Genomic DNA, 12,500 nt, shown 5'->3' with positions numbered 1-12,500 from the left:
ATATCTGGGGTATGCAGAGTATAGAAGGCAAATGTACCTATATGAGTTTTAATTAGACATTCTTAAGACAACGGTGACCTGTACTGCAGCTACCAAGTTGTAAGTGAGACAGGTTTGCAATAAAGAAGCTAGGTGCCACTTTATATATTAGAATTGCGCATCACACCTGAACTATGAAATAAATGTAATTGGGGAAGGCTGTAACCCACAATCAGTTGATATAGTCTGACATTTCCTTGCTTATCTATATAACTTAGATGCACTGAATAATACAGCAAATACTTAAATCTTACGCAAATATGGATATGTTTAAAAAAATGGTAAAGAGATGGTTCTTATTCATTGGATTTGATATAATGGTTAAGGTGTTTACCTCACAGACTAAAGGTACAGGGTTTGATTCTCACATTAGAAGAAAAATTGACTAGGCCCAAAATAACCTGCAAGGGTAGCTAGCCTAGTACTTACCTATGAAATTATGAACTTTAAGGAAGCATGTTTAACCCTTACAAAACATGCAAGGTGGAGCAGGCTGGATTGCGTGACAGTGATTTCCTTATATAACTCCTTACGTAAAATAAAAAAGTGCAGTGTCATCCCCTTTGGTAAAAACTCTGTACCCATGAACTACCACATAGGCAGCAATCTACTTAACACTGAATGTGTGGTAAGAGACCTAGGGACCCAGGTGGACAGTAGTCTCTCCTTTGATAGTCACATCGCCACAGTAGTCAGGAAGTCCTTCTACATGGCACACCTCATCATAAAAGGGTTCTTATCCAGGAAAAAAGAGGTCATTGTTCCCCTCTACTCGACACTCATTAGACCCATTAGAGAGTACAATGCCCCTTTTGGAATGTACCTCACAAGACATCTGCAGCAGCTGGAAAGGCCACAGAAGTACCTCACAAAGAGGATTACTGGCCTCAAACAAATGCCCTACACTGACCGCCTCAAAAACCTCCAGCTTTACTCCATAGCATATCGCCTACTCCGAGGTGATCTCTGCCTAACTTATAAAGCTATGTCAAACCCAGAGCTGTTGAACATGCTACACCTAAAGAAATACCAATCCCTTCAAGCTACATGCTCTAGGGACCTAAACCTTGTCACCACAATAAACAGGACATGCTGGAGGGATACATTCCTATCCCAGAGACTTCCCATACTCTGGAACAGGCTACCCATCCATGTCAAGCAAAGTTCTTCATTAGCACTCTTCAAGAAAAATCTTGATGAGTGGATGGGAAATAGGAAATACACCCCGGGGATCACTTCTGTGTCTCTGCACGACAGTGGCACAGGAAAATAACTTTCTTGGGTGGAGTAAGCCAGGGAACCTTGTTGGCTAGGCTTACATAGGCCCTTGGGCCAATAGCCTACTACCTACCTATGAACCTATGAAAAGAGAGGTGATTGTGGTTCACACTTGACTGACTTATTATGGTAATACCGATGGTCATGTGGTAGTCAAGGGCTACTTAAAGGAAATATAGGTAACCCTGGCTTCATTATATATCTCCCTGAATCAGCCCATAAATCAATTTAAATTTTCACACTGTATTATAGTGCCAGGCAGAAGGGGATTTTATTTTGGGGAGTGAGCTTAAACTGTATAATAAACTCCAGAAATACAGATTCTGTTCAGACAGTAAGTGCTGACTAAATTGTTGAAAAAGACATTAGATGATATAAGTGCTATGAATGGGGCGCACACTTCAGAAACTAGATGGCCTTATTCTTCACGTCACTATTTGCAGGTGTTTTGATTAGAGTCACTGGTGCAGTCAAGCTTCAGCAAGCTGTCATTATCTCTTCAGTTCTTTTGGCTCATGCCACTTACTACATTCATCTGAAAGCAACAAAACCCTGCTAACTTGTCTTTGCTGCTAAAACAACTCAAACAACACTCACTCACTCATACCAGAGACTGGTCAGGACTGGAGATATGCATAAGATGGGGAGTCTATCCCCATGTCTCCTCATGGTCAGTTGGATAAACTTAAATGGCCTCTTCTGTTCTGACAATGGGAAGACTCAAGGCATCTCAAGATAATAGGACTGGTACTTTGGGCACCTTGAAGATTCACTAAAGACGCATAACTCCTTCAGCAGCAGAATTGATAAGGAAGGCATGCACTTTGCTATATCAACAAGAGGCAGTTTCATCTCCAGAGCAAATGAGATATATAGTTAGAAACCTTGGATTAAAGATACCAAATCCTTCAAGTAAATGCAGTTCTTGGTCTAGCATATAGATTTTGTTGCAACACAGTTTGACAGATTATAGCAAAAATAGAGCATCCTGCTTTGAATCCTAAACTATACACAGGGGTGAGACTTTTGAAGCTTTAACAGCATACTTTAGAGGGTCTTTTCAAGATCCAGCTGATGTGATGCAGCATAAAGTCAACCATTTCTTCAACATATTTTCCAAAAATAAGCTTATTGCACTAGGTCAGTAATGGCTAGTCTCTCATTAACCTTTAGTGAAGGTTCAAAAACTAACTCCGAAGGGATAGATGGGCATAACCTAGATGGTGGAAGAGAAATTATACAAGATTTGCTTGAAGGTTGTAAATGAGTTTAATAAGATCATTGCTTTCTAGCATCATGGTGCCATCTACATGTCCTCATTCTGGAAGGCCCTGCTACTTACATCCATACGTACTAATGCTGAGATCACTGTACCTTAAGTAGTGGAAATACTACAAGGTATTACAAGCTCAGCTGTAGTATATCCTCCCTTCATTTCCACTTGTAGTTCCACCATTCCAAGGATCACATATATCTACTCACTATGCATTTCGCTGGTGGTGTTCCGGTAAATCCTGGCCATCCAAGGTACCTCTCTTGGCTCTGGATGTTCCTCTGGAGATACTTCTTGATGTTTCCCTGGAAGATTCAAGGATTTTTTTTGGATGGTCCAGCTGCAATAAAAGAAATTTTAATGCTCAGAATGGTGCGATAAAAAACACACAGCTACTCAGTTCTTGTTCAAGTTCTTTATTGGCAGATGAGCGATACTTAGTAGTACCTCCACAGGAACATCCAGAGCCAAGAGTGGAACCTTACATGACAAGGACTGACCCAAACTCCTCCAGCAAAATGCATAGTGAGTAGATGCACAGTTTTGTTTACCCTAGTGCCAAAGTTCACTAAGGCTCCTGTACTCACTTCTGCCTTCATTTAGGACTTAGCAGATACCCTTACTTTAAGATCATATATATGGCATAGAGAACTGGAATAGGTCCTTCACATTTGTTTGACAGTATCAGAAGAGCATTACTGTTGATGGAATACTTGCATATCAAGAGAGTGTCACTTATTACTTATTCTGGACATTGGAAAAAGTATTTGATTAGATAAAATGGTATTATCTGTTTATAGTGCTAAGGACTAGAGAAAGAGCACAGATATGGTGGACTGGAATCCAAATGATAGAGCACAGAGTAAATCTGTCTACAGATTATATTATAATTTTCCTGGCCAATCCAGATGAGTTATTTGGTCCATTGTGGCACGCATTATGGTCTTTTGGTAAAGTCTTTACATACTTCGTTAATGAGGAAACTACTGATATTTTGTTTGTACAGCATTCTGAATCACACCATATGCAGAACTTTAAATTTATTTGAGATTCAATGCCTTATGCATCTTGGTGTTTGACAGGCATAATCAACAGGCTGCCAACATACATTTGAAAATATCACAAGGGCTCTTTATACTTCCACTCTCTAAACTACTATATACAATTTATTTTTATTATACAATTGTTTACCAGGAAAGTCCAACTTGTAAATAACCCAATTTTCAGTAGAGGCCCAGGGAGAAATGCTCCAGACACATCTTTGTAACATGGGAGGAAACCGGAGTACCCAGAGAAAACCCACATGAACACAGGCAGACTCCAGAGAGAAGGCACTCCAGCCAAGAATCAAACGAGAGAACCTGTTGCTGTGAGGTGGCAATGCTACCACTGCACCACTGCAGTTTTTCCATATGCTGTGAATTCTGTGTGTAGTATAAAATGTAAACTCAAATAGTGCTCACTCATATGGCAGTTTACATGTTAAAACCAGATAATTATGTACAGGCTGTTAATTAACTTGCTTACTGTTAAACTGAAATGCATGACTATAATTTGGTTTTGTCAAATCAAATGATTTATGGGTATTGTCTCAGTTTAAAACTCTAAGCCGAACATGAAAAGAGGTCAAATGGGAATTAATGTTCTTTCCTTGTAAACAAAGATAGATATATAAATTCCATTGACTTTAAGGAGGCCATCCAAATGACAACAGAATATATAGAATTATAGACTTTTATTCATTTGTTGACCAGGTAAAGTCATTGAACACAAGTGTTCCTTTTCAGAGATGACCTGGGATCACAGTCTGGTTAAGCGACTTACTCAGAATCACACGGCTGACTAATAGAAGCTGAGGGAGTACAAACGTGGACTGCAGTGTGCAGCTCAACATAGCTTTAATCCTTTGTGCTCAGTGTCAAGACTACCTTTGAAATTGTTAGTTTTACTTCTAGAGCAAAATATTTTAACCATTAGAATGTCCCCTTTCTCCAAACTGTGCTTAGCTTGAGCCATGGCTTCTGAGTTTCCTCACTATCAGACACTCTAGAAATGGTGGTAAAACATCTGGAGTACATTTCATCACTACAGAAAGATGGACTAGCAGTTTAGCTTTATGCCTAGCACCCTTGAGTGGAAAACAAAATAAAAGTATGGGCATTTCAGTTAATGTCTTCCTATCTTTTGCTGAAAGAAGAAATTAAGAAATAGAGCTTTTTTGATCATCCGTGTCTCATTTCATTTGTCGGGTCAGGTGAAATGGGCTATTCCAGCTGCTCTCATCAGAAACAACAAAAACTGGTTTAAACCATAAGGACATACGTTATTCAATTAGTTTAATGTTTTTGGTCCACACACAGGGAAGAAATTTAATGTACTAGCAAAGAAGACCACTATGAAATTTATACCAGAGATGACTACCCAAACCCCACTTATCCCTGAGTCTGTCAGATTCCTGCATCATCACTAATGAACATGTACTGAAAGTGCTCTCCAAAACTAAAAATACTTCCTCCCTATGGCCTGATGATATACCTGGTCATTTAATAAACAGTACAAAACAAGTCTTGGTACAGACATTTTATTCAATGCAAGCTGTGTCGTGCAGTGGTGTAGTGGTTAGGGTTGTCATTTCACAGCAAGAGGTTTTTCCGGTTCAGTTCTCAGCTGGGATGCTTTCTATTTCCAGTTCAATTCTCAGCTGGGGTGCCTTCAGTGTGGAGTCTGCCTGTCCTCCCTGCATTTGTGTGGATTTTCTCTGGGTGATCTAAATTCCAAAGACATGTGTCTGGAGCATTTTTCCCTGGGCCACCGTATAAAATGAGCTCATAAATAAATAAAAGTTACTGGCATTGTTGCATTGCAATACTGATGCACTCTGCAAGACCCTTTGAATTATAGGCTAGTCACCCTGATGAGTCTTATTTGCAAAGCCATGGAACATATTTTAACTGACCTGATAAACTATGATATTAAAAAGCTCATCAAGCTAGCCCAACAGCAGTTCAGCTTTGTCAAGTGTAGATCCTGTCACACTGTTCCAGTGGCATAGAAGAATAAGGCCCTAACTACATCCCAGTCATCCTGGGCTTGATTAGTGTTTTTTGGTGACTGACAGAGTGGCAGGGAGTGATGGGCATGCCCATCATGGGTGGGAGGACATTTGTTGATGATGGTCCCTTACAGGATGTGTGGCTCAAACAGGACCTAGCAGCAAGAGTGGGAGGCAGGGCAAGGAAGTGGGTAGGGCATATAAAGAAATCCCCTCAAAGGATGGAAGTAGAGATGGCTGAGCCTCCATACTGAACTTAGGATCCACAATCAGCCCCAGCAATAAAGGATCAAGTCTGTGGAGGTAGGAGACAAGCTGATATACCTAGTGTTGATATGGGCCACAGCGGGCCGGGTTGTTGTTATGATATCCCAATGGGGACCAAAAAAGACTGGATGCTGCATCTTTGTTTATTTAGATAAGTAAAATCATCAAGTGAGGTCATCCTTCACAGACCTCTTTCAGCCATGGCTGTAACACCAAAGGCATAGCTTAGAACAGCTAATCAAGCAGAACATTTTGGTAGAAGAGAGGAAACTTGAGAACCCAGAAAAAAACACAGATAAAGTGAAAATTCTTGCAGACAATAACCAGATATCAGGGCTGAACCACTGCTATTGGTGTTCTGAGGCATAAAGATCTTAACACTGAGTCAACATATGATGTCATGTAGTGGATGTGCAATACATGAAAGTTACCCATGCATAAACAAATAAGCACGTGGGAGGAGTATATCACATAACATTTCATTTAAAAGATGTACTAAAGATATAAAAGGTAGCAAGATCAAAATAGAAAATATTTACTGAAGAAGAAAAAAGTTGCATAGTTATAATGCAGCAGAAAAAGATATGTCAATATGCATACCTTTTTTTTTGCAAAACAAAAATATGGTGGATGCATGCAAAAATCCTTAAGCAGACCTGGTAAGTTTGGCACAGGGCAAGTGTCCAAGATGATTGACTGGGATACACAGTGGATTGTGGCTGCAGGGGAAGTCAGGAAAATGAAAAATTAATAGAAAAGTACCACAAGGCTTAATACACAGTTCCATAACCTCAGTTTAAAAAAATATATGATAAAACAGAGACAGCAACAATCTCATCCATGACATGTGATGAAACAGAGAATAGGATTAACCCCATCCTTGACATGTGATGGGACAGAGAAGCAGGATCAGCCTCATCCCTGATATGTAATGGAGCAGTGAACCAGATTGTCCTCATCCCTGATATGTGATGGAACAGCGAACACGATCAACTTCATCCCTGATATGTCATGGAACAGACAACAGGATCAATTTCATCCTTATGTGTTATGACACATAATAGCACAACCTCATCCTGATATGTAATGGAAAAAAGAACCAGATCATTCTCATCTGTGATATGTAATGGAATGGAAAACAGGATCATCCTCATCCCTGATATATGATGGAACAAACAAAAGGATAAGATTCATTCCTGATATGTGATGGAAATGAGAACAGAATCAACTTCATCCCTGATATGTGATAGAACAGACAACAGGATCAACTTCATTCCTATAGTGCCTTTTTTAGGCAAGGTTCAAATGACAAATTCACCACCATAACAACAGAAGAAAGAAACTGTTACAAAAAAGAGTAAATTCCCATGATTGGAGGAACTCCCTGGTCAGCCTCAGTAAGAAGCTGAGATCCCTCATAAAATCCTCCAAAGCTAGTTACAAAAACAAAATTGCCACTGATTCTAAAGACAACCACAAAGCATTCTATAGCTATGTCAAGAATCTCAATGGCAATACTCAGATCTGCTCTGAGTTACAGCACAATGGCACTAAATATACAGAACCAACTGATATTCCAATATCCTAACAGATAGGTTCAGTGCTAACTTTACCCCTCTCTAACCCCCTAAAGGGCCCATCTCTATACTGGAAGAATGCAAAGTTCCTGTAATCACGGCTGCACAGGTAAAAATCACACTCTCCAAAGCCAAGAACACAGCATCCATGGGACCTGACAACATCCCAGGCTGCATTCTACATGAACTACAGAACGAACTGGCACCCTACCTAAGTACCATGTTCAGTCATAGCCTCATCTCAGGCTTTGTGCCCACTGAATGGCACACAGCAATGGTTAGCCCACTCCACAAAGGGGGAGCCACCATGGACCCCGGGAACTACCGGCCCATTAGCCTGATGAGCCTGGTCCGCAAGGCTATGGAACTTATAAACAATGATATTGGTAATCTCCAAACTCTGGACCCTACCCAGTTCAGGTTTGTAAAAGGCAGATCATGTCTTCTAAACCTGATAAACTTCTTTGAAGTGGTCACCAAAGCCGTAGATGAGGGTAAGGTGGTTCACACAGCCTATCTAGATCTCGCCAAGGCTTTCAACACCATCCTCCACTCTGGAATTATAGATAAACTCACTAAACTAGGTATAAATCTCTATGTCACAAGATGGGTTGTCAGCTGGCTCACTGACAGAACCCACACTATGAAAGTAGCAGACTCTAAATCCAAGTTCAAACCAGTGACAAGTGGAGTACCACAGGGTTCAGTCCTGGGTCCTCTCCTGTTTGGTATCTAATTCTCTGAAGTACAGGCTAACACAGAAGGTCTTTGGCTAACAAAGTTTGCAGATGACTGCAAACTAGGAACCATAATTAAAACTCCTAACGATGTGAACATCCTACAAAATTGCCTCACTCAGACAGATGCCTAGTGTCAAAGCCATGGCTTCAAGCTCAATGACCAAAAGTGCATTGCCATCCCTTTTGGTAAAAACTCTGTACCCATGAACTACCACATAGGTGGTAGTCTACTTAACACTGAAAGTGTGATAAGAGACCTTGTAACACAGGTAGACAGTAGTCTCTCCTTTGATAAACATATCCCCACAGTAGTCAGGAAATCCTTCTATGTGGCACACTTCGTCACCAAAGGTTTCTCATCCAGGAAAAAAGAGGTCATTGTTCCCCTCTACTCATCACTCATTAGACCCATTATAGAGTATAACGCCCCTTTTGGTATGTACCTCACAAGACATCTACAACAACTGGAAAGGCTGCAGAAATACCTCACAAAGAGGATTACCAGCCTCAAACAGATGCCCTACGCAAACCATCTCAAAAAACTCCAGCTTTACTCCATCGCATATCGCCTACTCAGAGGCAATCTCTGCCTAACATACAAAGCTATGTCAAACCCAGAGCTGTTGGACATGCTCCACTTAAAGAAATCCCAATCCCTCTGAGCTACATGCTCTAGGGACCTAAACCTTGTCACCACAATAAACAGAACATGCTGGAGGGATAGATTCCTGTCTCAGAGACTTCCCATACTCTGGAACAAACTACCTATCTATATCAAACAAAGCTCCTCATTAGCACTCTTCAAGAAGAATCTTGATGAATGGATGCGAGATAGGAAATTCACCTTGGCGAAAGGGGCACAGGAAAATAATTTTCTTTGGTGGGAAAGTCAGGGTACCATCTGGCTAGGCTTATATAGGCCCTAGGGCTAATAGCCTAGTACCTACCTATGAACCTATTCCTAATATGTAATGGACAAAGAACAGGATCAACCTCTGCCCTTATATGTGATGTGACAGAGACCTATGAACCTATTCTTAATATGTAATGGGACAAAGAACAGGATCAACCTCCGCCCTTATATGTGATGTGACAGAGACCTATGAACCTATGCTTAATATGTAATGGGACAAAGAACAGGATCAACCTCCGCCCTTATATGTGATGTTACAGAGAATAGGATAAATCTCATCCCTGATGTGGAATAGAACAAAAAAACAGATCATCATACCTCTCAACTGTACAGATTTTCACAGAATGTCCAGATTTCTGCCTCATATTTATGGTGTGTTTCTCCTAAAATCTGTCCCTTTCTGGCAAATAGCTGAGGATTGAAGTCATTAAATAATGACAAACATTTGAGTGTAAGACTCCAGATCCCTCGGAAAATTCATGCTAATGCAAAACCTATTATTATATAAAATTTCTAAGTTTGTAAGGGAAATATTTGAAATCTGTCCCTATTTGTCCTCCCATCATTTTAGGCTTTGTCCACATTTTTTTGCTGTAAGAGGTTGAAAGGTATGCAGATCATCCTCTTCCCTGATATGTGATGGAAAAGAGAACAGATCAAACTCATCCCTGATATGTGATGGAACAGACGGGAGGATCAACTTCTTCCCTGATATGTGATGGAACAGAGAACAGAATTAACTTAATCTCTTACACGTGATGGGACAGAAAATAGGATAAACTTCATCCCTGCTATGTAATAGGCCTTTAACCTGCTCATACCATTTATATTACCGAACTAATTACCTCTGTAATTTGCATTCTGTGAGTCTAATTCTCAGCTACCTGCTTGACCCTGTGTAATACTATATATCGACATGACTGTGGACTTCCAATGTATAGGAACTCTCAGACCTAGGTCTATTATGTAACACCACAATAATCTTGTATGACACTCACTACTGTTATGCCTATGATGCTATTAGGTCACCTCAGACAGCAAATTACCTAGCTTATAATTCACATTTTTGACTACCGGTCATCCTGTAACTCCTGTCACACTTTATGTATTGCGATATTGTATATGGTATGTTATATGTTGTCTTGTTTATCTTGCTTAATTTTATATTCATAACTTTTTCTATTTTGCTTAATTTGACATTAAAAAGTTTTTTTTTTCAAACTGTAATGTGACTTGTATTTGTAAAATGTATTTTGTATCTTGTACTTATTTGTGGAGATTTTCTCCCTGGGCCTCCGCTGAACAAATGTTAAATAAATAATAGAACAGTGAACCAGATCTTCCTCATCCCTGATATTTTATTTAACATTTGTTTACCTGGAAAGTCTGACTTGGAAAAAAGCCAATTTTGAGCGGAGCCATGGAGAAAAATGCTCCAGATGCATGTCTTTGTAATGTGGGAGGAAACCGGAGTACCCGGAGGAAACCCACACGAACACAGGGAGGACATGCAGACTTTGCATAGAAAGCACCCCAGATCATTATTGAACCGGAGAACCTCTTGCAGTGAGGCGACAACGCTGCCTCTGCACCATTGCGCCAGAATGGAATACAGAACAAACAACAGGATCAGCTTTATCGCTGATATATGATGGAACAGAGATCAGGCTCAACTTCATTCCTGATATGTGATGGAAGAGAAAAATGCATCAACTTCATCCTTGATATGTGATGGAACACAGAACAGGACCAACTTTATCCCTAATATGTGATGGGACAGAGAACAGGATCAGCTTCATCCCTGATATATGATGGAATAGACAACAGAATCAACTAAGTCATTTACAGGTCATGGGGCAGATAAAAGGATCACCCTCATCCCTGCTATGTAATAGAACTGAGAACCAGATCTTCCTCATCCCTGCTATGTAATAGAACAGAGAACCAGATCTTCCTCATCCCTGATATGGAATGGAGGACAAACAACAGGATCAGCTTTATCCCTGATATGTTTTGGGACAAAGATCAGGATCAACATCATCCCTGATATGTGATGGAACAGACAACAGGAACAGAAAAAAACATCAACTTCATCCCTGATATGTGATGGAACAGAAAAAAATCATCAACTTCATTCCTGATATGTGATGGAATAGACAGCAGCATCAGCTTCATCCTTGATATGTGATGGAACAGAACAGGATCAACGTCATTCCTGATATGTGATGGAACAGAACAGGATCAACTTCATCCCTGATATGTGACAGAACAGACAACAGCATCAGCTTCATCCTTGATATGTGATGGAACAGAACAGGATCAATGTCATCCCTGATATGTGATGGAACAGAACAGGATCAACTTCATCCCTGATATTTGATTGAACAGAAAACAGCATAAACTTTACCCCTGATATGTAATGGATCAGAACAGGATCAACTTCATCCCTGATATGTGATAGAACAGACAACAGCATCAACCTCATCCCTGATATATGATGGAACAGAAAACAGCATCAACTTCATCCCTGATATGTGATGGATCAGTACAGGATCAACTTCATCCCTGATATGTGATGGAAATGAGAACAGAATCAACTTCATCCCTGATATGTGATGGAACAGACAACAGCATTAACTTCATCTCTGACATGTGATGGAACAGAACAGGATCAACTTCATCCCTGATATGTGATGTAACAGAACAGGATCAACTTCATCCTTGATATGTGATGGAACAGAAGAGGATCAACTTCATCCCTGATATGTGATGGAACAGAACAGGATCAACTTCATCCCTGATATGTGATAGAATAGACAACAGCATCAACTTCATCCCTGATATGTGATGGAACAGAACAGGATCAACTTCATCCCTGATATGTGATGGAACAGAACAGGATCAACTTCATCCCTGATATGGGATAGAACAGACAACAGCATCAACTTCATCCCTGATATGTGATGGAACAGACCAGGATCAACTTCATCCCTGATATGTGATGGAACAGAACAGGATCAACTTCATCCCTGATATGTGATGGAAAAAACAGGATCAACTTCATCCCTGATATGTGACGGAAAGAACAGGATCAACTTCATCCCTGATAAGTGATGGAACAGAACAGCATCAACATCATCCCTGATATGTGATGGAACAGAACAGGATAAACTTCATCCCTGATATGTGATGGAACAGACAACAACATTAACTTCATCCCTGATATGTGATGGAACAGAACAGGATCAACTTCATCCCTGATATGTGATGGAACAGACAACAGCATCAACTTCATCCCTGATGTGTGATGGAACAGAACAGGATCAACTTCATCCCTGATATGTGATGGAACAGAACAGGA

This window comes from Protopterus annectens, chromosome 1.part1 (genome assembly GCF_019279795.1).
Source record: "Protopterus annectens isolate FY-2018-M chromosome 1.part1, PAN1.0, whole genome shotgun sequence".
NCBI lineage: Eukaryota > Metazoa > Chordata > Ceratodontiformes > Protopteridae > Protopterus > Protopterus annectens.
The sequence above is the reverse complement of the archived record's forward strand: the minus strand, read 5'-3'. Positions refer to the sequence as shown.